The sequence below is a fragment of the Zootoca vivipara genome, chromosome 14 (genome assembly GCF_965207765.1).
Source record: "Zootoca vivipara chromosome 14, rZooViv2.hap1.1, whole genome shotgun sequence".
Lineage (NCBI taxonomy): Eukaryota > Metazoa > Chordata > Lepidosauria > Squamata > Lacertidae > Zootoca > Zootoca vivipara.
In genome coordinates this window covers 39,133,931-39,159,441 of record NC_142597.1, presented here as the reverse complement: position 1 = coordinate 39,159,441, position 25,511 = coordinate 39,133,931, and the positions used below count along the sequence as shown (strand labels likewise).

The window sequence follows — 25,511 nt, the reverse complement described above, 5'->3', positions numbered from 1 at the left end:
GGATTGGAGTCAAAAGTGGGGGCGGTGGGTGTTCCTCTGAAACTTACTCAGATTTATTATTTACAGACTTTATTAATTGCTTTATATTAGAAATATCAAAACTGTCTAAAAATCAATTTTTTTAAAAAAATTCTCTGCTTTTACCAAGCAACCTCCATGAACAATTTTACCCAGCTTTCGGCTGTAATACTTGAAGCCAAGGCAAGCTCGCTCTCACTGCAGTTTGGGCCCGTCATACCAAATTGGGTGAAGTCACACCAAAATCATGTTTTGGTCTGCCATGTTTATTCAAAATGGCACCCTGCATGCAAACTTTGACAAAGAGTGCTGCCTCCACTTTGGGGACTCTCATGTTGAGTTTGGTGTTATATTGAGAGATGGCCAAGCCTATCGCCAAAAATGAGTGAAGTCGTCCCAAAGTGATGTTTCAGTCTTCCATCTTGATTCAAAATGGTGTCTGCCATACCAGTATCAAACAGCTGCCACGACCTCGGAAACACTCCTGCAGAGTTTGGTGATGATAACCAATGTTGGGACCCATAGAGTGGACAGACCAGAGAAAAAAACAGCTTTCCAAAATACATAGTACACAAGAGGGAAGTGCCTGATGCTGCCAGGGAATTCTTAAAAAGCAAAAATATACAGTATGTGAGTTTGGACCCGTCAAGCCAAAGTTACGAAGTTTTGCCAAAGTCATGTTTTGGTCCATCTTTATTCAAAATGGTATTGGCATCCAAACATCAGCAAAGGTTGCCTCTGCCTCCTCAGGAACCCTTGTTGTGAGTTGGTGATAGATTGAGTGGTGTCCAAACACATAGGAGCCAAACAGGACAGACAAGCAATAGGCTTTCCCAAATACGGAATTTCTCAAGTACGGAGAGGCTGGTTGGCTGACAGTCTGAACACTAGCACTTCTGTTATGGCATTAGGATACAGTGCAATGTTTTGTTTAAGGCCCTGCTCATCTGATCTAAAACTTGTCAATAGTCCTGTTGATGTCTAGCTTTGTTCAATTCTGGATTTTGTATTGTAAGCTGTGTTGTCAATTCACTTTACTACAGTTCTATCAAGCTCCATGCCTTCTCTCTGACCTACACTTTGAAACAAGACTGGATGATTAATATTTTAGCAATCATTTGCTGCCTGTACTTCAAAGCCAGCTTGAAATGATAAAAAGTCATTGGCGCTAGACAAATAGCAGGGTTGGTTTTTTAAAACCAAAAAACCTGCCTGATTGTAAAAGTGCACTTTGTCCTCCTCCCATTTATAATAAATTGGCTTTAAAGCCAGACAAAAATCCACAAATGCAAAACTTGGAATATTCTGCATGTCAGACACAAAATGACATGCACAGCACTCCAAAGGATGGATCACTGGGTGAGTGAACATTTGAGTAATTATAGCTGGCCACAGGCTAACCATGATTCACAGGAATAACTGTTCTTTAAAAAGAAAAACAAAGGAAGTACCTTTTGGGGATTTGACAGTCATATCCTAAAGATGAGTAATAGCTCTTTAGTTTGGTTCCAGACTTCAGCTCCATTTTTTCCCCATCATTAAAGTTGTGTTGATCCTGCAGATGATATAACTACAGTAACAGGCACTTGTTTTTTTAATTTGGTCTGATTTATTTGTCTAGCAGTGCAATCCTGGGCATAGGAGCCACTGTTTCACAGTGCTTAATCCCTAGTACAGGGTGACGGTGGGGATTTCAGCCCACTTTCCCTAACGGCCACAAACCAATGGTGAGTGTGGCCCATTGGGACAGGTGGGGTGGAATGCAGGGAGGCCAACAGTAGGTGGAGTCAGAGCTAATGGCGGGTAGAGTTGGAGCCAATTAATTTTGCCTCCACACTCCCTGCTGAGTTCTCCAAAGGCAACACTGCTACTGAGAAGTTGGCACTGCCACCCCCTCGACTGGTTTGCAGCAGGTAGGCAGGTGAGGTCTGGCTGAGGGCACACTGAGCTTGGCATAACAGTGCCCCAACCAGGTGGGGCACTGGATGTGATTGTTGCCCTTGTACAGTAGGCTACAGCCCAGCTACATACATGTACATCTCTCTCCAGACAAGCATGAAGCATGAATATAATTGAAGGACACTTACTCCAGAGGAAAAAAAAGCCTGGGGAAGGAGGAGGAAGCTGACAACCAGTACCAGCCCCTAGACTGGATTTACAGTGTCTCAGCTTTGTGTACACTGGCTTCGTCATGTCCACAGTATGGAAGATGGCAGGATCCCCAAAGACATGGTCTATGTGGAGCTGGCTTTCAGCACCAGGCCAGTTGGCAGACCAACTCTTGTGTTACAAAGATGTCTGCAGCCGGCACATCTGGCAACACCAACTCTGCCATGTGGGAATCCCTTGCAGACAACCACAGTGCCTGGAGATAGGCAGTCAGGTCGTGCAGAGTGACCAGAGGAGAAATGACTGCTGGGAGGAGTGCAGAGAGAAGACACGCCCTGGTGCATCTACAGCAGCACTACTAGATGCCTTCATCTGCCCCAGCTGCAACAAAACATGCCTCTCCCGTATCAGTCTCTGCGACCACAGCAGGTGCTGCAACCTTCCCAAAAACATGGCCTCACCCCCAATGGCGCATTTAGGTAGGTGGGGTGCTGGCTGAGGATAGACTGAGCTTGGTGGGCCAACCCCCTCCCTACAAACAGTTCAGATTGCAAAGCACGTGAGAGGAACCTGAGGTTTAATGTGTGCTAATAAAGGATAGTAACTGAGTTTTTTTGTTTGTTTTTTGGGGGGGCAGATGAGATGGTGATCTATTTATGGATGCTACCTTTCAAAGTGTGCTAATGGATGCTAAAAATACCAGCCCAGGTGACACAAGTAGGGCTCTGCCCGTCTAGAATGGTTGGGTGATGAATGGGAGGAAGGCGAGACTGACTAGGCCTGACTCATCAATCCCAGTTTGCATGAGATTGCCTTATACAGGACCAGACCGTTGATCTTTCTAGCTTGGTCTAAGGCAGCTTCCTATGTCCTTAAAACCACACCTATCACATGTGATCTGTGGGGTGTGCTGGACCTGATGCCCTCCAGATGTTTTGGACAATGATTTCCATCAGCCTGAGCTGGCAATGCTTGTCTTATCTGGTTTTGTCATTACTCATTATGTTCTGTGGACTGGTTGTTTTGGAGAAGGGGGAAAGCACCTGTCTCTACAGGAGGCAGATTGGAGTTTGGGGGAAGTGTCATCACTGTTCTGGTGACCCTTAGCTCTGCTTCTCCATAACATCTCAGTCAGGAGAGGCTGTACACCATCTGGACCAGTGTTTCACAAACTTGGGTGTCCAGCTTTTTTGGACTACAATTCCTATCACCCCAGCTAGCAGAACCAGTGGTCAGGGATGATGGGAACCGTCGTTCAAAAGCAGCCGGAGACCCAAGTTTGGGAAACATTGATCTGGACCATAGTCTGGGCACAATGGCAGACTGGATGGGGCCCAGTAAACTGATCCTGAACCCTGGGAAGACTGAGGCGCTGTAGGTTGGTGGTTCCTGAGTCTGGGTGTTCTCCTGAAACTCTTTTTGTCACTAGAGGCCCAGTGGCTAGGATTGCCTTTCACCTACCACAGCTGGTGTGTCAATTATGGCCATTCTTGGACAAGGATAGTTGAGGCCATGGTGATTAATAGAATCAGGAAGGGATCCAGTACATCATCTATGAATATGCACCTGTCTCCTACGGGGATCGAACCTGCAACCTTGGCATTATCAGCACCATGCTCTAACCCAGGCATCCCCAAACTGCAGCCCTCCAGATGTTTTGGCCTACAACTCCCATGATCCCTAGCTAACAGGACCAGTGGTCAGGGAAGATGGGAATTGTAGTCCAAAACATATGGAGGGCCGAAGTCTGGGGATGCCTGCTCTAACCAACTGAACTATCCAGGCTGAGCACTGAGACTCCATTATTGCAGGCCTGATCTAGAGGCTCCAACTGGTGTCTTCTGCATTTGCAGCACCAAAGTGACCTCCCCAGGGCACAACCCTGGGCGGTGTGTATGGAGGTCCTGGGCTGCTCAGATGACAAGATGGCCTCTTGGCCTTGCTGATGTGGTCCAAAGGAAAGCAGAGAAAGTTATTTAGGACCAGCTTGGCTGCAGGAGTTGCCAGAAGCAGGAGTACAAGGCACCATCCAACCGTCTTAGGGACTCCACTCCAGATTTGTGTAGGGTTTACTCCTTAGCCTTTTATTCTCCTGAAGATGTTCTGCAACGCACCAGGTACATATTTTTCCTCCTTCTGAATCAACAGGGACCTCATTGCTGCATCTAATGTTACTGCCTTGGTCTTCTAAGCCAACAAGTGTGCACTGACCCACTAGGAGGGTTGGGTGGACTGGACATCTTATTGGGAGGGCCATCTCAGAGGTGGAGCATCTGCTTTGCTTGCAAAAGGTCCCAGGTTCAATCCCCAGCATCTCCAGGTAGGGCTGTTAATGTCCCTTCCCTGAAACCCTGGGAAACCACTGCCAGTCAGTGTAGACAATACTGAGCTGTGTGGACTAAGGACTCTGTATAAGGCAGCAGATTAAACCAGTTGCTACATTGGGGGAGGTACCAGCATTGTTAGGGCAAAAATCTGGGTGCGAGAATGCTCAGCCACCCAGCTCATCAGGCAAGGGTCTGTGGTTGTTGCGGAGTATAAACTGAAGGAGTCCAGCCACGATCCGGAGCAAACAGCAAGGTTTATTACTGCGCAGCAGGTTCAATGCCAGACTGAACACCGTGAACAGGGCTGCAAGAACTTTTAAAAGTTCCCACCACCCTCCCATAATGCACATCAAAAGCATCATACATACATCACTTGTGACAGGGTAAAACGTCAGAAAAAAGGGGAAGGTGCAAGGGACATTAGCATACAGGTAAACAGGAGGTAAACAGGATTAACATAAGGTAACAATGCATGATGTCCCAGGGCATTGATAAGCAAGTACCAGTAAGTATCTGGGAGGGGATCCTTGAGTACCTGGCGGGGGGGGGGGGGCGGACAATGGGTCCAGGTGTGTGTATTGCCTCTGGCTTCGGAGGGTCGGGAATGGCAGGAGATGGTACCTGAATGGATTATGGATATGCAGAGGAGCACCACCCTGGCTACGTGACCTCTTGCTTAAAGGATTATGGCTGTTCCCTGCATCCCTGAGAGTCCTTGACCAGAGTCGCAAAAGGGGGTTTCATTTAGAAATACAGATACACGGTATTCATTCATAAAGAAATATGGTTACATAGAGTCTCAGGCAACAGAGAAAGGGTAGGAAAGGGAGCCTTTATTACACAGGGCTTGATCTTGAGGGGTTCGTGTTGGTGCGATACTAGAGTGGTGTTGTAGGATCAGACGGGGTCCCCTTGAGGGCATTTGTGCCAATATTGATTCCCAAATGAAGCCTCGTTTGGGTGCCCCCCCTATAAAATTCCCTAACAAGTATTTTAATGTTGCTTGTTAGTAAAAACACATGGGAAATGGGTTTTTGATTTTATTCAAAATGTTAGATTATGGGTTGTAGCCAATGCCAGTTTGCTAGATCACTCAGAGTAGATCTACTGAAAATAATGAACACGAGTCACTTGGGTCTATTAATTTTAATGGGTCTATGCAGAGTAACACTGAGTTTTGCCCACCCACAAATTACTTGCAGGACTGTCCAAAACGCCATAATAATAATAATAATAATAATAATTAATAATAATAATAATAATAATAATAATAATAATATGGTCGTATACTTTCTTGAGCTTGTCTCTTGGCCCCGGCGGGCAATGCTGAGGAGTCACAATTTGATATGTGCCCGGGTCCTCATGACATGTGTTTGCGCGTGACGGACCGGGGCTATGGGTCTGAAGATCCCCAACAGGAAGGGAAATTAGGGGGAGGGCAAACTCCCGGCCAAATTTGGGAGCTGCTGCTCTAGTCTTTTGTGAGCTCCTCCTCTTTCTACCCCGCCGTGTTCTCGACACCCCCCCCGCTTTCCTCCTCAAATCTGTGCCACTTGTGGCGAGGCGGCCTTCCTGCGGGGAGGAGGGGTGTGTTACACAGCTGCGTTTCAAACAACCGGCCGCTAGGCTTGGGGAGGGGAAAAGGTGGGGGGGGGCTAAGAGAAGCAGAGAGAAAAGGAGCTTCGCCCGCCGTTAAGTTGCCCTCCTGTGTTTGCAATGGATCTGTGACCATCGGGGAGGGAGAGGCGACCCAGCAAAGCAGCCACACCAACATATATTAAAAGGTGCGCCTTCTCCAGCGACCAACCTGCCCCCCTCTCCAAGGTCTTGGATACGGAGGAGGAACAACTGCGAGGGAACTAACGTAGGTAGACCGGGAGAGCGGGGAGGGAGAAGCGGGCGTAGCTTTTCCACAGGGGAGGGGTCGGCGGCGGCAGCAGCGGCAGCAGCAGCAGGAGGATCCTTGCAACACCCAGCGCGTTCTCCCTACCCATATCTTCGGCTAGCCCTATCCTACTTCCCCCAGCAGCCCAGCGGTGTCGCGCGTCTCCCCTCCAAGCCCTCCTTGACTGGCGCGGGTAAGCTTTGGAACGTTGGGGGTGGGGAGCTGGGCGGGGGAGGGGCCCTTTTGGAACGCCGAGGAGCCTTTTGGAACGCCGGGGACGGAATTGTTGCTACTTTTCGCCGCTTCCCTTTTCGTGCGCGCCGAGGAAAATAAAGGGGGTTGGGAACCCCACCCCCGAAACACGGGGTAGGCTGTTCCTACCCTCCACCCGGCCGGGTTTCCGAAAGCTGTAGCAGCAGCTGACTTTTCAGCCCACCCACCCCGCATCTCCCCTCCATAGCGGCCTGTTTTTGAGCCAGCGGTGCCTCTCGCCTCCCTCTCCCTTTGCGCCTCAGAGGGCCCTCTCCTTTGATGAGGCGCGTTCTCGGCTCTGCTTTCGGTTCCTCGCTCCTAAGAAGGACCTGGCGGATTGGAGACGCGTGGGTTGGCTGGTTGGTTGGTGTCCCTGCGCGTCTTCCTTCTTTTCCAGGCGGTCATGTCCCCCACCCCCTTTTGCCACCACCCCACCCCCTTATTTCAACTACGAGGGGCGTGTGGTTTGGAGGGCGCAGATAGAGCGTCTAGCCCAATTTAAAGGGGTGTGTTTTTAAGCAAAACGAGCTTTGCTTTGAGAGGGCGCAGAGAGAGAGAGAGAGAGAGAGAAGCTGGCAAGCATGGCTGACCTGGGAAGGGAATCAAGGAAAAGCTTTGTTGTCTTGACACCTACCTTTCAAAGTTTACTTCTTTGGCATTCCTTCCTTGTTTACATAATGAGGCGCTTTGGAGAGGTTTGGGACCACCTCTCTTCCCTCCACCTTCATTAATTAGGAGGAACTGGTCCTAGAATTGTATTTCTACTATTCCTCTCTCCTCTTCTCACAGCCCCTCTCCCAAATAATCTACTTTTCCCATCTCCATTCCACAATAGTTGCACATTTGTTTCACTTTCTCAAATTTCTTCCAAGTTCAGCATCATAGTAATAATAATCCGCAGTATTCTCATTAATGAATATATATACTGCTTAATTGCCAAACACACCATTTAAGCAACTTTCAAGTATAAAACCAATTACAAAATAAGAAAATGGTGTGTAAATAAGAATGCACAATAAAACAATTCGATTGAAACATTAAAATAAGCATGTATAAAAAAGCAAAGCAAACACCTTTGAAGAGCGCAACAGTTAAAAAAGCAATTAAAACAATAAAAATTAAATATAGTAATAGTAATGTGTTTGCATTGAACTGGAGTGCTCTGATGCTGCTGTTAATGTATTCTTGTAATCCATGAGACACCTGTCAGGTATAGTATGGCTATGGTATTATCTACACATTGCAGAGAGGATAAACTGAGGCTGAGAGAGAATGGCTTGTTTAAGGCTACATAGTTCTTGTGGGAGGTGAGATGAACTGATTTTACTCTGGTTGTAGCAGCTACTTCATGCAGTGCTTCATTAAAAAAGAAAAATGAGAGGTTCTGTATCCTGAATGGTGGGCTATCAGTTGTAATAAACGGGACCTAGTTATGGCTGGTTTATTTCCGGTAGTTTCTTCATTTTTGAGACACACTAATGCAGTTCCATTTCTGAAATCTGTCTCTACTTTGTCACATAGATGCATTGCTTGAGTGGCATGGGAAATTGGCTACCTTTGTGCAGGTAAAAGCACCCACTAGGTAAAGGTAAAGGCCCGTTAGGTCCAGTTGTGAACGACTCTGGGGTTGCGGCGCTCATTTTGCTTTATTGGCTGAGGGAGCGGGTGTACAGCTTCTGGGTCATGTGGCTAGCATGACTAAGCTGCTTCTGGCGAACCAGAGCAGCGCACGGAAATGTCGTTTACCTTCCCGCCAGAGCGGTACCTATTTATCTACTTGCACTTTGACGTGCTTTCGAACTGCTAGGTTGGCAGGAGCAGGGACCGAGCAACGGGAGCTCACTCCGTCGCGGGGATTCGAACCGCCAACCTTCTGATCGGCAAGCCCTAGGCTCTGTGGTTTAGACCACAGGACCACCCGTATCCCTAAAAAGCATCCACTAGTGTCTCTCAAATGCTCCAATTTGACAAAAAAGGTAGCAGAAAGCTTGTTGTGTGGGATCCACTGGTGGTCTACTAGGTTCCATTGGGTTCTTGGGCTGAAGTTGGAAGTGACTGAAGTGTCATTGTTTCCGAGTTTCCAAACTGCACTGTTAAGATTGAAAAGATTTGGTTCTCATTGTCTGACTCACTCTTGGCCAGTTGGAGTGTTGCTCCCCACCTGAGAATTGATGCCGTAGCATCACCGTTCACATTGCCTGCCAGGTAAAATGGCACAGACAGTTCCCAGCACACGGAAATAAATGCAGAAAGTGCTTTTCTGGGAGAAGGATGACACCTTGTTTCTGAGAAGAATCTTCCTTCTTCTATCAAAGTCATTTTGATGGTTTGGATGTGGCCTGGGAAGTTTTCATTGTTAACTGTTGTGACAGGATTTAATTTCATTGATAGTTGTTGATGACATGCCCATCAAAGGATGGAAATGCTTGAAATCCGCTTGGAATTTTGAAACTTGCAAATAAGGAAGGTGGCAGAGACCATGCATTGGTTTATTCGCTGGTGATGTCATGATGCCCTTTTCCTTATTGCTGTTCTTTGTCGAATTGGGCAGACCACAGCTTTTCCAAGATCAGTCTATTAACTTTGACCCTAACATCTTTCTCACAACACCTTTCTCACTTGGTTGGATAAAAGATTTTAGAAGGAGTAATTTGATAGGCCCAGTTGCAGGCATCTGAAGGATATTACAGTACTGGTACCTTGATTCTACCACACAGAAGTGATTTTATGTTCCATTCTTCTGTGCAACACCTTAACAGAATATATTTAATTAGATGCAGATGCAATTCCAAAACGTGGAATAAAGTCTAAATATGAAGGTGGGAAATGAATACAAAAAGAAATACGATCTTCCTCCTGGAATAGAAATATTCAGGCTCTGCAATCCTGTACACACTTGAATTCAACGGGGCTTAACTTCTAAGTAGGCATGTATAGGATTGCACCGTAAATCTGCTATATATTTGGACAGCTGCCTGTTAGCTATGCATTCAGACATCTCTTAAGATATGATTTGTGTGATGATTCCTGAGATCCATGAGCAGGTTTTTGCCTGTGTTTGGATACAATTGAACATCACTTTGAATCAAGATGGTGGCTTGAACCTTTCAAAATTGCACTGATTGTAACTACAAGCAATACCAGGGATGGGGCTATATATTTCGTCCTGTGTTCTGTACATCGACTGCTCCTGTTTATTAGTGACCCAATTAAAGAAACCTTAGTTGGCTGATTGTATGAATTTTAGCAAAATAAAAAAAATTCCTTCAGTAGCACCTTAAAGACCAACTAAGTTTTTATTTTGGTATGAGCTTTCGTGTGCATGCACACTTCGTCAGATGTATGAATTTTAGTTGGCTGATTAACTAAATTTGCATAAATTCACCCGTGGATAAAACAATATCTAAATCGGGCATCCCCAAACTTCGGCCCTCCAGATGTTTTGGACTACAATTCCCATCTTCCCCGACCACTGGTCCTGTTAGCTAGGGATCATGGGAGCTGTAGGCAAAACATCTGGAGGGCCGCAGTTTGGGGATGCCTGATCTAAATAGTTCTTTAAACTTGTAAAACATCTTGACCTATTTTTTATTACTCATTTTGCATAGGTCTCTCTGAAAGGTGACCTTCTTCCCCTACAGACGCACTTTGGAGGTCTTTAAGCAGAGGCATGACAGGCATATGTCAGGAATGCTATGATGGTGTTTCCTGCTTGTCAGGGGGGTTGGACTGGATGGCCCTTGTGGTCTCTTCCAACTCTATGATTCTATGAGTGTTGCCATCAACAAAGCAGGACCCTCTTGGTCCTTCTGTGCGGTGCTCAAAATTCCTCTGGCGTGTTTTGCAACTGGTACATGCCCAGTTGCGACCACCTGCATTCTGCCCTACTGGTGCCAATGAGCATCTTTTAAAAGTGGGGTTTGATCACAGGGCAGCATTTCAGATTTTGGAAGGTGGTGGAGGCAAAGAGAAGAGATAATCATCAAGGTTTAAAGCATATTTTTTCCAATCTGACTCCCACCATCCCTGACTATTGGCCATGTGACCTAGAGCTGATAGACGTTGTAGTCGAAAACATCTGGAAGACACAAGAGTGATGTAAAGGCCAGGTTTTTTTATACCCTGGGAGTTAAATTGCCAAATTAAATTTCCCAGAAACAGCATGCTTTAAGAGCATTTGCTGTGGTTACTTTTTTAAAGACCCATAATTATTGTGATATGATTGGCACAGGTTAGAATACCACCACCCCTCCGAAGTAATGGGACTGTGCCTTCCAGCATGCAAGCCCATTTAATAGTTTATTGTTGGGTTGCTATGATCCTGCGCGTGCTTTCCTTGGAAGAGGCCCCACTGAATTCTGGGAGATTTACTTCTGAGTGAATATGCCTGGAACTGGGTTCCAGCTCTGAAGCATCTTTGAGCAGGCTCAAGATCTAGGTTGGTCCAGAGGTGTGTTGTGGAAGCCAGTTAGTGGGATAGATGCATGGACTTAGCGTCTGAATTTGATCCCTGTATCCTCAATGTCTCTTAGTGTATCGGAATTAATTTGGGAACTGCTTGCTGACAGCCCGGATCACAGATGTCTGTTTTCTAAAACAGTGTGGTTTATTTCCCTTTGTTAAGAATTTTACATTCCTGTGGGCGGACAATAACTCGCCTTTGGATGAAAGTCTGCAAATGTTTCCAGCTCAGAGCATACCTTCGCTTCGCCTCTAATGTAAAGAGTACATTTTCCAGATGCCATCTAATACTGCAGTAATATATATAGATTTGCAGCCCTCCAGATGTGCGGGTGAAAACTGGCCGGGGAGAGGTGTCTGTGTGTGGGCGGAAACTGCTTCCACTCCACTTCCTGAATCTTCCTCACCTCCTTGTGTTTTGTTTTCCTCTTGGTCTCTTTCATCTCGGGTGCTACCAAGTGTTTGGTCACTATGCCGTCGACTTTTAAGAGAAGCGGGAATCAAACTTGGACCTAGAGCTGCTAGGTCAGGCATCCCCAAACTTCGGCCCTCCTGATGTTTTGGACTACAATTCCCATCTTCCCCAACCACTGGTCCTGTTAGCTAGGGATCATGGGAGTTGTAGGCCAAAACAGCTGGAGGGCCGCAGTTTGGGGATGCCTGTGCTAGGTCTAACCTCAGAGCGCCTTGCAAAAGCTCAGCAAATCATAGGGAGGAGATCGGCTTAAGTTCAGGTTCAAACCTTGAGCGGAGCAGAAGAAGACTTAAAATGAGTGGTGAAAGAGTGGGCCAACCAGTTCCATCTGTCTGATGAGATTTGAAGAAGAGGCTGCAATCCCATGTGCACCTTCCTGAGAGTAAGGCAGTGGGGGTACTTCTGAGCAAACATGCATAACATGTGCCATGTGTTTCTTAGGTGGCAACATCCCCATATTTAAATCACACCGGACACCAAGGAGACCTGCGGTTAGGGACAAAACCCTCTTAGTAAGCAGGGGAATCAAAATTGCCACTGGGTGCATCAGTGTGGTAGCCCATATTTTAATTTTGATTGTGTGCGTTGGATGCAAAATGCCTTGGCTGCATGCTACCCAGGGAAGGACCGAGATAGACAACATTGTGCATGCTGGGTGGGACTGATGGGAGTTGGAGTCCAATAGCACCTGGAGAGCCACCAGCCAGGGCTCAGAGGGGCTCAGCACATCTGATTACATAAGTAAAACCTGCATGTGATAAAGCAGGCATCCCCAAACTGTGGCCCTCCAGATGTTTTGGCCTACAACTCCCATGATCCCTAGCTAACAGGACCAGTGGTCAGGGATGATGGGAATTGTAGTCCAAAACATCTGGAGGGCCAAAGTTTGGGGATGCCTGTGATAAAGTGATTGTTTGGGGGATTGTTGGGGCAGAGGACTGAGGAAGCCAAGCATTTAGTTATTGGTCGGTAGTTTCCAAATCAACCCCGTGATGTGTTTTTTTATAATGGGAAAACCATCAGACTCCAGTGGGGGAGAAATGGAATGGATGGTGGCTAATGGATTGAAGTTGAATCCTGACAAGACAGAAGTACTGTTTTGGGGGGACAGGGGGCCGGCAGGTGTGGGGGACTCCCTGGTCCTGAATGGGGTAACTGTGCCCCTGAAGGACCAGGTGCGCAGCCTGGGAGTCATTTTGGACTCACAGCTGTCCATGGAACCACAGGTTAATTCTGTGTTCAGGGCAGCTGTTTACCAGCTCCATCTGGTACGCAGGCTGAGACCCTACCTGCCTGCACATTGTCTCGCCAGCATGGTACATGCACTGGGTATCTCCCACTTGGACTACTGCAATGCACTCTGTGTGGGGCTACCTTTGAAGGTGACTCGGAAACTACAATTCAGAATGCGGCAGCTAGACTGGGAGCAGCTGCTGAGACCACGTAACACCAGTCTTGAAAGACCTACACTAGCTCCCAGTACGTTTCCGAGCACAATTCAAAGTGTTGGTGCTGACCTTTAAAGTGACCTCGGCCCTGTATACCTGAAGGAGCGTCTCCACCCCCATCATTCAGCATGGACACTGAGATCGAACACCAAGGGCCTTCTGGCGGGTCCCACGCTGTGAGAAGTGAAGCTGCAGGAAACCAGGCAGAGGGCCTTCTCAGTAGTGGCACCCACCCTATGGAATGCCTTCCCATCAGATGTTAAGTAATTATTTAACATTTAGGAAACATCTGAAGGCAGCCCTGTATAGGGAAGCTTTTTAAGGTTTATGTTTTGTTATGTTTTTATGTATGCTGGAAGCTGCCCAGATGGGTGGGGTACAAATAATAAATTACTATTATTATTATTATTATAATTATTATTATTAATTGATTTACTAAGATAAAGATACAGCAGGAAGGATTCAGTAAAAGAAAACCAATTTAGGGAGCAGTCCAAATAGCACTTGAAATTGGTGCATTTATGTCCTCTGAAGCTCATGAAGTTGAGCAAATACAGACACAGCCATTTCTCTGAGGCCACATCAGTGCATTTCTGGGACGGTTGCTCTTGGGTATTTGCAGTCTTTTCCGCTGCACGGCTTTGCCGCCTGATGCTTATTGTAATGGCTCAAGAGCTAATGTCCTAAATCCAAAATAAATTATAAGGTGTTCCTTCATTTACCGCAACAAAATGACTTCCTCCTCCTCCTGCCTCTAAATCCTGGGCTGGCTATTAGTTTCCTGGCTCGGTGTTGGGGCAGTTATTATCCTCTGTTCTTCCAGCATCTCAAATCTCCCTTGCAAGATTTTTAATTTAAAAATCTAATTAGCTAAGCACGCAGTTGGGTTGTCATAGGTAACGGAAGCGGACGCTTTGTTGTTGAGGCCTGTGGATGGCCTTTCAAGATAGTCTTTGGGCATTCAGGAAAGGACTTTCGGGGTGGCAATGGTGTTGTTGAGACCTCTTAACAACGATTGGTTGGGCTGCTGGGCTGTCACAGAGGGACAGAGCAATCGGAAGGCCTCTATTGGTTGTGCTGCTCAGATTATAAAAGAGGGCTGGGGCAGAAAGAATGGTCCAGGGCAGAGAACCTGATTCCTTCCAGAGGTTGCTGGATTATACCCTGCCATTTCTGAATACTCGTGACTACTGGCCATGCTGGTTGGAATAGAATCAACATTTGGAGTGCCCATTCCTAGCCTAGGGAATTTTGAAAGCCCTTGTATTCTCTGGGGAATCTGAATTCCTCCCCTTAACCTGAACCTTGCTAGGTAAACCAAATTAAACAGATGTCTTGTTGTGCCCACCTTTACCACAGACCCCACAAGTGTCCCAAATTATTCAGCACATCCTGAATTGGCAGAAGATGCCCCTTCTTCTCCTACCAATCCCGAATGTCCCGGTTTTGCACCCCTGTGCTGGTCAAGGGAGCAAAAGACGGGCGTTTTTTAGTTCTTCCATGGGGCGAGTCCAGAAACAGGTCCAAAAAAACGGAAGAAAAATTTAACCTTGACCTCCTCTTCCGGAAGTTCGTCTGCGGTGCTGAAAAAGGAGGCGGAGGGCAGGGACTAGCCCAGGAAATCACTATCTGCCACCCACCTACTGAATTGGAAGCGCTCTAGGAAGGTAGTGTGGTGCAGCAGTTAGAGTGTTGGACTACGACCTGGGAGATTATAAAAGAGTCCAGAAACAGGTCCAAAAAACGGAAGAAAAAATTAACCTTGACCTCCTCTTCCGGACGTTCGTCTGCGGTGCTGGAAAAGGAGGCGGAAGGCAGGGACTAGCCCAGGAAATCACTATCTGCCACCCACCTACTGAATTGGAAGCGCTCTAGGAAGGTAGTGTGGTGCAGCAGTTAGAGTGTTGGACTACGACCTGGGAGATCGGGGTTCAAATCCTCACTGGGGTTCAGGCTCACTGGGTGACCTTGGAGTCAGTCACAGCCTCTGAACCTACCTCCAGCTGTCTGGAGACCATTAGCCAATCATGGCTGGGATGGGAAACCTCCAATCAGGAGGGAGAGAGGTAGGAAAAGTTTGATTTCAGCTGCAAGATAGGGCCTGGATTGGGAAGTTGGTAGGATAGACACAGCGAATTCCTCAGGCAGAGGGAAAGGTGGCTAGACTTTTTGTTTTTTACAGGCAGGGTAAAGCAGAAACCATTCTAGAGAGCACTAGATTTCATAGGAATGGTTTCGTTGAAGAGACTTGTGAGTAAATTTCTCTTTTAAGCCTGTAACAGTGTTTATGACTGATTCCAAGTGTTGTGCTTTTATTAGTGAAACCATTGAAAGTGTCTGTTAAAATAAAGTACGGTATTGTTTCCAGTGTGCCTCAGCTTTAATTTATACACAGAACTGGGAATAAATTCCCTTGGGAACTCCTCGTTGCAGATTCTTAGTGTTTTCTGTCACTCATAGAAAATCCCTGCATTCACACTTGATTTATACAGGGAGTGACCATGGATAGATTCTCCTGTTCTCAGTCCTGTTGCCTCGGGAATTTCACCTTCTGACTCTAAAATTCTGTGATTCCAGGTGAGAATGTTTCCAGTTGTCATTCACAAATGGCAGAATTGCAGCCCATTAAATAAGTAGATAATAATACATGGGTTCTAATTTTTCCGAGCTTGTTCTAATAGGCAAGGAGGTTGTATGTTGCATGCCGGATCCAAAGTAAGAGGCAATAGTGTAGTTGAGTCCAGAATGAACATTCTCACGTCTTTTCCTCCTCCCTTCCTGGCAAAAGTTGCAGGGTGGACTTTGATTTAATATTTTATTTAATATTTGTATTCCAAGGATGAACGTTGTGCTCAAAGCTGCTCACAATAATCACAATAGCGGTAAAAAAGAACAATAATTGCAATCACGATAATATAAAACACAGTAGCATATAAAGCAAAGAACAACCAATTCATCAAAACAATTGATGCAATTTAATATAGCCATAGTAGTTCAGATTTCATCGTGCATCATAAAATCATAGACTTGTGGAGCTGGAAGGGGTCAGAAGGGTCATCTGGTCCAGCCCCCTGCAACCCAGGAATATTTTGCCCAACATATGTCTCGAACCCACAACCCTACGATTAACAGTCTAATGCAGGGGTCCCCAGACTTACCGGCGTTTGGGCCGGTTCCCACCGCGCTGATCGCGCGGCGGGCCGGAGGACGGGGGAGTGCGCGCCTGTGCACCGGGTCGGGAGAGGCCCATACGCATGTGCACAAAGGATTTTGGGCGCTTTTTCCCCGACCCGGAAGAGCGCTGCCGCGCTGCGCGCCGTAAGAGCGGGCGGCGGCAGGTGGCGGGGGTCGTCGCGGGCCGGATTGGCAGGCCAATTGGGCCGCATCCAGCCCCCGGGCCGTAGTTTGGGGACCCCTGGTCTAATGCCATACCAACTGAGCTACCAAGGCAGATAAGAAAACACATAGGGCTCGTTGATGTCTTTGGTTGGAGACAAACTGGAAATGCAAGACATGGGTGTTATTAGTCTGTAAAATGGGTGCAATGGCATAAGCTGCTTTGAGAGGAGGCTGGCCAGGAGTGGAATTAAGGCCATCCAATTGTATCAACATGTGTCCTTGGGGAGGAGTCATAATTCTGCGCCAGAGTTTGTGCAATCCATGCAGAAAGTCCTAGCTTTTATTCCTGGCACCTCCAGTTGAAGAGATAAGATGGCAAGTTGATGAGGAAATCTCTCTAGATTGTTAAATTTTGTGGTCCTTGCAGACCAAGTTTGTCAGGTGGGTGGGGCTGCCCTCCTGTCAATCACCTGGTGTCACAATGGTATCTGTAGGGATATTGCAGAGCGCTCTCATCACCACCTAGCTCAGTGATGGCCAAACTTCGCCCTCCAGCTGTTTTGGGACTACAACTCCCATCATCCCTAGCTAACAGGACCAGTGGTCAGGGATGATGGGGACTGTAGTCCCAAAACAGCTGGACCTGTTTGGCTATGCATTTTTTAAAAAAATGGCCAACACAACTGGGTTTGCTGTGGTAATAGCTCAGCACAAATATTTTAATGTGCTAGAATCCCCATTGCTTACAAAGAAGGGGCGGTGCACAGGCTTGCATTACTTTTAGTGAGGAGGAGGAGTTGGGCTACATGTTTTTCCTATTAAAAAAAAAAATCCAGGCCAAAACTTTACTACGAAGTTTCCACAGTAGGTGGGAGGGAAGCAGGAAATCGAGTTATGTTCTACAGAAATAAATATTTCTCTGGGTAGCTTTGCAATGGCCCTGGCAGTTGATTAGGTTGTGTGTGAGTCACTCTTCATTTATCCTGTAATTAGGACAGCTGTGCGTGTGTGTGTCGTAGAGTTAGCATAGTGTAATGATTTAACTGCGGCTTTCCATGGTATTTTAATTTTGTTTGGTTTTTGTCCTATTGTATGATGTATTATTTAACGTATGTCTCATTTTTGTAAGCCCGTCTGGGTACGTACAGTACTTAACGATTGGCAGAGTGGTTCTTGTTGTTGTTTTTATTGCTGTCGCTGTTGTGTAGCCAAGAAACTGAAGTACAAATCAGGAGAACCCGAATTCGAATCTTGCCCCTACATTAATTCACGTAAAAGCTTAGCAGGGCTGTTCGTATGCTCTTGGGGGCACCTGGGTTGAATTTTTATTCATTTACAGTACTTGCCTGAAAACTGCATCTATATTCCTCCTTTCTTCCAAGGAGCTCATGCTGATGTTATGACTCTTCCTGTCCCCATCTTATCCTCACAACAACCCTGTGAGATAGTTTAGCTTCTGTCTTTTCCCGTACCTTCTGCTTACTGGGATCACCATCCAAGACCTTTCTCCATAGGCCCCGGGTGACAGGAGGGTGAGAGAATGAAACTTTTAGGCGGTGGTACCCACTTAAACTCCAACTCCCATCAGCCCCAGCCAGCAATGGCCAATGGTCAGGGATGAGGGGAGTTGTAGTCCTGCAGCGTCTTAAGAGAGCTACAGGTTTCTCAGACCATCTAAAGTAGCATGCATTTATTTTTTAAACGGAGTTGATGCAAGCGTCATTGTGTTGCTGTTCTTCCTTGAGTTTTCACTCTCTTGCTCCACTGCAATATTTCTCGAGTTGCCAGACTCAATAGAGGACAGGACTTCTGTGCCTTTAATTGCCCCGCTCTCTTTTGAGTCTGGAAACCTTAGAGAGAAACCAGCAGACCCTTTGCTTGGAAATTAAACAAAGGGTCTGCTGGTTTCTCTTTAAGGTTTCCAGACTCAAAAGAGAGCAGGGCAATTAAAGGCACAGAAGTCCTGTCCTCTGTTGAGTCTGGCAACCCTAAATATTTCTGTTTGTTTCCTATCTTCGTATTTTATTGGATTTTTATTCTAAGTGATGGGACGCAGGACACACACACACACACACACTGAGTGATGGTGGGCGTGGTACAGCTCTCTGCACACTCCTGAACCATGAAAATGTCTTGCTCCTTTGGCCTGATCCATGCCAGGCTGTAGAATTCACCTTCGTTTTATGGAAAACAGGCCTGCCTCATTTTTCCAGCTGCAAACAAGCAAGTTCCAGCATGCAGCTGTTGCAAACTGCATGTTTGACCTGCCTCATCTGAAGGCAAAACCCGGACTGCCTCTTTGGTTGCCGACGGCTCACTCATTCTCGCTTTTGCCAACACGCTCACTGTGGCGGATGAGACCTGGGGGCTGCCGGGCTGCCAAGTGCTTCCTTATTCAGATGTGGACTTTTTGGGCTTCCCACCCACCCACATGGGGTGCTCAGCTATGGAGTGGACAAATCCTTTCTCAGGCTCTGATTAGCCCTTGTCCTGATCATCTGATCGGCTAGAAGTCCTGTAGCGTGCACCTTTTGCATAATAATAATAATAATAATAATAATAGTCTTTTATTTTTATCCCGCCTTCCCCAGCCGAAGTCGGGCTCAGGGAGACTAACATCAGATATATAACATTGGTATAAAATCAAACAATAATTAAATTTACTCCTAAAAACAGGTCAGAATTAAATTAAAGTCTAATTAGATAGCTTTCCGGGGTTAGGGTTGTGAACAGTAAGTGCTCATCATTACCAGTTTGGGAAAGCCAGGCTGGTTCAGCACGCTGGTGTTTGGCATTTGGGTCTTACTCAAGGGGCCACTGCTCAGTGGTGGAGCGCCTGCTTTGCATGCAGAATTTCCCAGGTCCAATCCTGGCATCTCCTGATACAGATGGGAATGTTCCTTGAAGAGCTGCTGCCAGACAGTGTAGACCAGGCATAGGCAACCTTGGCTCTCCAGATGTTTTGGAACTACAACTCCCATGATCCTTGACCACTGGCCCTGTTAGCTAGGGATCATGGGAGTTGTAGTTCCAAAACATTTGGAGAGCCAAGGTTGCCTAGGCCTGGTGTAGACCAAACTCTGTTCTCCAGCTGTTTTGGACTACAGCTCCCATCATCCCTAGCTAGCAGGACCAGTGTTCAGGGATGATGGGGATTGTAGTCCGAAAACAGCTGGAGATCCAAGTTTGGGAAACCCTGATCTAAAAACTCACTAAACTGATCAGCAAAAATGTAACCTGACCTGCTTCTGTGTTTTTAACAGAGACAATTTAACGGTGCAGAAATCAGCAGGCAAAACTTTTCACTGCTGATCAAACTTGAAAACTTTGGTCCCCCATCCTGCACTCAGCTCTCACCTGTGGCTCCTAGAAGCTGTCTGCATGTGACAGTGGCCACACCCCCAGAAAACTGCTTTGATTGGCTGGCTAAACCAGGTGAAGGCTGCAGGTGGGTCCCAAGCCCTCAGTGAGTTAGGGAGTCGTGAGGGATTTCACCTGCATGCAAGGACAGGCTCCAAGGGATTGAGCGGAGGAGACCAAGACTAGCTTTCTTCCCCCCCCCCCCCCATTTTGAGCATTTTGGGGGAAACCAAAGCTTTTGGAGCTTTCAAGCTTTTGGGTTTCCCCTGACATTTTGCCAATTCGGCAAAATTCCCCCCCCCCCCCCGATGCCATTTTCACACCCAGAAACCGGGACATGTCAGGAATTTTCTCAAGTATGGCAAGCCTAGGAAACCCTGATGTCAGTGTTCGAAATTAGCCAGGTGCGCTTTGCACCTGACTATTGGCCACTTTGCAACCAAGTGAAGATGCCTGGGCGCCAGGATGGCCCAGCCTGGCATCTCCACCATCTGGAGATGCATGCCTGGGGATCATTGAATCTCGACTGTTTTCACACACTAATGCCACACCCTGTAGAATTCTATCTGTTCTATTCTATCTGCCCAATCTGAATGAATTTCAGGAACCAAAATGTTTTTTTCCTGTGCAGCCTGAGCAGGAGCAGTGAAAAGCTTTACAGTTAATTGTTGCAGCTTGTCTTCATTTACCCCACCCTACTGTCCTGCTCACAGTTGTGAATAATATTCTTAGGTTATGAATGGTGTGTGTCATAATTAAGAAAAGAGGTAGGAATAGGCCAATATAAGTGTGGACTGTCCCTGGATCAAGTGAGTTTTCTTCTTTAGGTTCTCAAAGTTAGTTGCCATAGGTCCTCCTTTTCCAGGACAGGTTCACTTTTCCAGGGGTAAAATTTCTGTCCAGGTGGATTTTTTGAATTTGACAAAAAGTCTGGCGGTAAGGGAGCAGGCTGCTTTTTATGTTTCATACGCAATACTAGACAACCAAGTGCAAAACATATACCAGTATACCTGAAGGAGCGTCTCCACCCCCATCGTTCTGCCCGGATACTGAGGTCCAGTGCCGAGGGCCTTCTGGCGGTTCCCTCGCTGCGAGAATTGAAGCTACAGGGAACCAGACAGAGGGCCTTTTCAGTAGTAGCACCCGCCCTGTGGAATGCCCTCACACCAGATGTCAAAGAGAAAAACTATCACCAGACTTTTAGAAGACATCTGAAGGCAGCCCCGTTTAGGGAAGCTTTTAATGTTTAATAGATTACAGTGGTACCTCGGGTTACAAACGCTTCAGGTTACAAACTCTGCTAACCCAGAAATAGTACCTCAGTACTTAAGAGCGATGGAGGTGGAGACGCTCCTTCAGGTATACTGGACCGAGGCCGTTTAGGCCTTTAAAGGTCAGAACCAACACTTTGAATTGTGCTCGGAAACGTACTGGGAGCCAATGTAGGTCTTTCAAGACCGGTGTTAAGTGGTCTCGGCGGCTGCTCCCAGTCACCAGTCTAGCTGCCGCATTCTGGATTAATTGTAGTTTCTGGGTCACCTTCAAAGGTAGCCCCACATAGAGCGCATTACAGTAGTCCAAGCGAGAGATAACTACTAGAGCATGCACCACTCTGGCGAGACAGTCCGCGGGCAGGTAGGGTCTCAGCCTGCGTACCAGATGGAGCTGATAAACAGCTGCCCTGGATACAGAATTGCGTGATGAAGGAAAGGGGTAAAAATCCAGGGTGTGTGTGTGTCCCAACCACTGATGCCAAAGTTGGCTTTTTGAAGCATCCCCAGCCCTCTATGTATGTATAACACATTGGCTCACTCTATCTCTCCCCCTCCCCCTTCCATTCCTAAGCTCCCTACCCTTCTAGCGCTGGGCCAGCTGCTGTGGAGGATGAGTAGATAATTCATGTCAGCAGCTGGTATCCTTTTTTTAAAAAAAACAAATCCTGGGGAACCGGAGACGACTGCCTGAGCAATCCCACTCGATGGCAACCTTGTCAGCCGGCAGCCCTGCAGGGACAGCTTATGTGTTCGCATAGCAGTGAGCGCCGTTGTCTGTAGACAGCTTGTTGCTTTCTCTGGGTACCTGCTGCACCGCTCTCTTGCCTCGAAGGGATCTCTGGGCGCGGATGCAATTGGCCAGGCAGGTTTCCGAAATCGCATCACAGGTTGCTTCCCTTCTGCCTCCCGCCTGGCAGCAAACGCTGTCTGTCCCCCTCCTTTCTTAAAGCACAACCCAGGCTACTGCAATGATTATTATAAGGCTGGCATTGCCTTTGTAATAAAACGCACGTGCCCGCTGTAGTGCTATTGCATAAGATGCTCTCTTAAGGACCAAGTCAGATGACTGGTCCACGCTAGCTCAGTATCTTCTACACTAGTGAGGAATCTGTGCCCCCCCCCCAAGATGCTCATGAACTACAGTTCCCATCACTCCCTACCAGTGTCATGGATGGTGAGAGTTGGAGGCCAGCAAAATTAGGAGGGCTGCAGGCTCCTTACCACCGGGGATGTAATAAGGCACCATTCTCTGTTCTGCCTTACATCTGTTGCAGAAATATTCTATACTAGGCATCCCCAAACTGCGGACCTCCAGATGTTTTTGCCTACGACTCCCATGATCCCTAGCTAACAGGACCAGTGGTCAAGGATGATGGGAACTGTAGTCCAAAACATCTGGAGGGCCGAAGTTTGGGGATGCCTGTTCTTTACCATTCCCCCCACATGTATCTTTGCCTTAAAAATCACATTATTTTCTGCATTGTTTTTGACATTTCCCTTCCAGGGAAGGGATTTAAGCTAATTGCATTTAAGCTAATTAATCACATAATTAAATACACAAGTTTTCAGCCACAGCAGTGAGATGAATAATGTGGGTTTTAGTGGAAACCGAATTGTAGTGGAATAGAAGCAGCGCAGATTGCAATGAGCACAGGTTGGGGAGAAATCATTGGTTCCTTAATAGAAGGAACCACTTCTTTATTAAAGGTGTAATAGAGCCTCAGAGATCTGAGTACAGGCCAGGGATGGGGTAGAAATTTGTTCCGTTTGCTTTTGAATGTGTACCTACCCAATTTCTCACTTGCCACACTGAAACGCAGCCACCCTTTTCTGAATTTTGTGATGCACTCCTCCAACCCCTATCCCCCCAAATGCATATTGTATATAAAAAGCATGTATCAGAGAAGGATATGCTCACAAGTGCTTGTTGCATTAATGCAAAATGCTGTAAGAAGATGTATTTAACTTGGAAGAAATTACTTGCAAATTACTTGAGTGTCATTAGGTGGCTTTTTATGCAGACTCTTTAATCGTCAAGCAATGTGACAACGGGGAGAACTGAACTGAAGTTTAGGAGGGGGAAATGAGAAACCAAAATGGGCAGAATTGTCTTTCCCCAGTACAGGCCCAGCTTTAGTGAGCAGCATCCTTGAGCAGCTGTTGGGGACTGATTTGGAAGAACAGTTGATAAATGGGGCCAGCCCTACCCTTAGGTGAGATGTGGGCGACCTTTGGCCCTTCAGATTTAGCTGAACTACAATTCCCAGCATCCCTAGCATTTGAAGGTTCCCTACACCTCCAGTGGGCAGTTGATGCCTACTGCTGTTCCATTGCCAGTGTTGAAGTAAGATTCAATTGCCAGTACAGTCAGCTTCCATACATGGAACGGGGACACCATCTGGTCCACCATACCCCTGTAGCTCAGTGGTGGAGCATCTGCTTTGCCTGCAGAAGGACCCAGGTTCAATCCCAGGCATCTCCAATTAGGACTGGAGAATGTCCCCATTCTGAAAACCTTAGAAAGCTGCTGCCGGTCAGTGTAGACAGTACTGAGCTAGATGGACCAATGTTCTGACTCTGTGTAAGGCAGCTCCACCACCCCCACCCCCAATCTCAGGCAATCAAATGCTTTGGGCCACTTCCTGCTTGGTAACGTGCAAACAGAAAATAAACAAAACAAAACAAAACTGGTGACTGTCTTGGCCTTTCGTGAAACCTCATGATACTTGGCTACATGGTGTAAAAAACACAGAAGGCTTTTGGAAAGCAGGGAAGAACGAGTCTTAATGGGGTTGTTGGTGGCAACAGGAGAAAGCAAACAGGGATGTATGAGATGAGCAAAAGGGCATTCTTTTAAGATTTTTATTTTCATTCCGCTCCTGGGCTCTTGGGTGGTTAAGAATGTGTGAAGCTGACCACTACTCCCCCCCACCCCCCCAAAAATTGCCTTGCAGATATTAAACCCTGCATTTCTGAATGTTCTATATACCATTGTCATTCTGACATGCAGGATTGTGGTGTGTGCGTGTTTACCAATTCCTCACCATTTCCCCAAACTAGCTGTTTTTTCAGACAAATTCAAACACAACGAGTTTTGCTGGATCCAGGCCCGTGGCTACCTCTAGTCCATCATCCAATTCTCACAGTGGCCAAGCAGATGAGCCTATGGGAAGCCCACAAGCAGCAATTGAGCCTAACAGCACTCTCCGCTCCTTCGACTCTTGCATACTGGGCATTCAGATGCATACTGGGCATACTGCCTCCGAGGGAGAAACTAGCTGTCGTGGCTGGAAGCCATTGATAGTTTTGTTCTCCGTGAATATTTTCTGTCTGTATTTTCACTGTTTGAAATATGGCGCCCCTAGCTTACTCCTTAGCCTTTTCATCTCCTGAAGGTATCCTGCAAGGCAGCACAGGTTTTAGGATCCTGCAAGGATCTGTTGTGGAGGGTTTGGGAGCACCTCCAAAGAAATATGGAAGGTGATTTAGGAGACACTTCCATTCAAATTCTTGCAGTGTTCTTTACCTCCCCTAAGCTAGCTGTAACTCGTCTCTGACAGCTGCCGTTTCCCCCCAGCTGAGCAGACTATACCGTGTTTCTCATATTTTAAGGCATCCCTAAAAAATAAGGCATGGCAGGATTTTCAAGACCTGGCGAAATATAAGGCATACCCCGAAAATAAGACATGCTGGTACGGTATGGCAGGGCACGCCGTGCCAAGTCCCGACCCAGCGGGACCCGGCAAGGGCAGCAGCGCGCGCTTTGCCGAGCCCCGACTGAGCGGGAGCCGGCAAAGGCAGCAGCGGCGCTTTGCCGAGCTCCAAGCCGGCGGCGGGCTGCTGCTTTTGCTGGTTCCCGCTCAGTCGGGGCTCGGCAAAGCGCGCACTTTGCCGAGCCCCGACTGAGCGGGAACCAGCAAAGGCAGCAGCCCGCCGCCGGCTTGGAGCTCGAGCCGGCAAAGGCAGCAGCGGCGCTTTGCCGAGCTCCAAGCCGGCGGTGGGCTGCTGCCTTTGCTGGTTTCCGCTCCGTTGGGGGGGGGGAGCAGGAAGTCGCTCCTCCTCCTCCTCCTTCCCGCTGCGCCTCCCCTTTCTGGGTTTCTCGGCGGAACCTCCTTCTCCTCTTCCGACGCTGGCTCACAGGGTTGTTGCGAGGATAAGATGGGGTCAGGGAGATCCATGGACGCCAGCTTGAGCTCTATGGAAGAAAGGTGAGCTATAATCTTGGAGGGATGGCTCAGAGGAATCTGGTGGAATCCTCTTTCATCACACTGGTCTCCTAGCAGCTGTCTGTTTACCTAGTTTGGAGACCAGGTGTTCTGTTATCTTGAAAGTGCATTGGGTATCAGGTCGGGGCTCGATAAGGAGCTTAGCCCAGTGTTTTGTCCTGTGGGATCAGAGAAGGTAGGTCTTTGGGTCAGCTGTACAATCCGTTACATGTTCCTTACAGTTGGGTGTATTGCAAAAGTGCCCAGTCCAACCACCGCCACCCCTTGGGTCTGCTACACAGCCAGCAGCATTTTATAACAAATGTTATTCTGAACGCTGGGAATGGGCTGATCTGTC

The 25,511-nt window shown here is 47.3% G+C and overlaps 1 protein-coding gene across 7 annotated transcripts in view; it reads left to right on the top strand.

Moving 5' to 3' along the window:
• Positions 1-5,952: 5,952 nt before the first annotated feature.
• The window catches only part of CUEDC1 (CUE domain containing 1), a 62,501-nt gene continuing 42,942 nt past the window's right edge, over positions 5,953-25,511 (top strand). For 2 of the 7 annotated variants that reach the window (XM_035139292.3, XM_035139296.3), the window contains exon 1: positions 5,953-6,318. The gene's annotated coding sequence lies outside the window, so the exon portion shown is untranslated. Of the gene's footprint in view, positions 6,533-25,511 lie in introns of all 7 variants that reach the window. The other 5 variants (XM_088658133.1, XM_088658129.1, XM_088658130.1 and 2 more) reach the window with 5 other exon arrangements.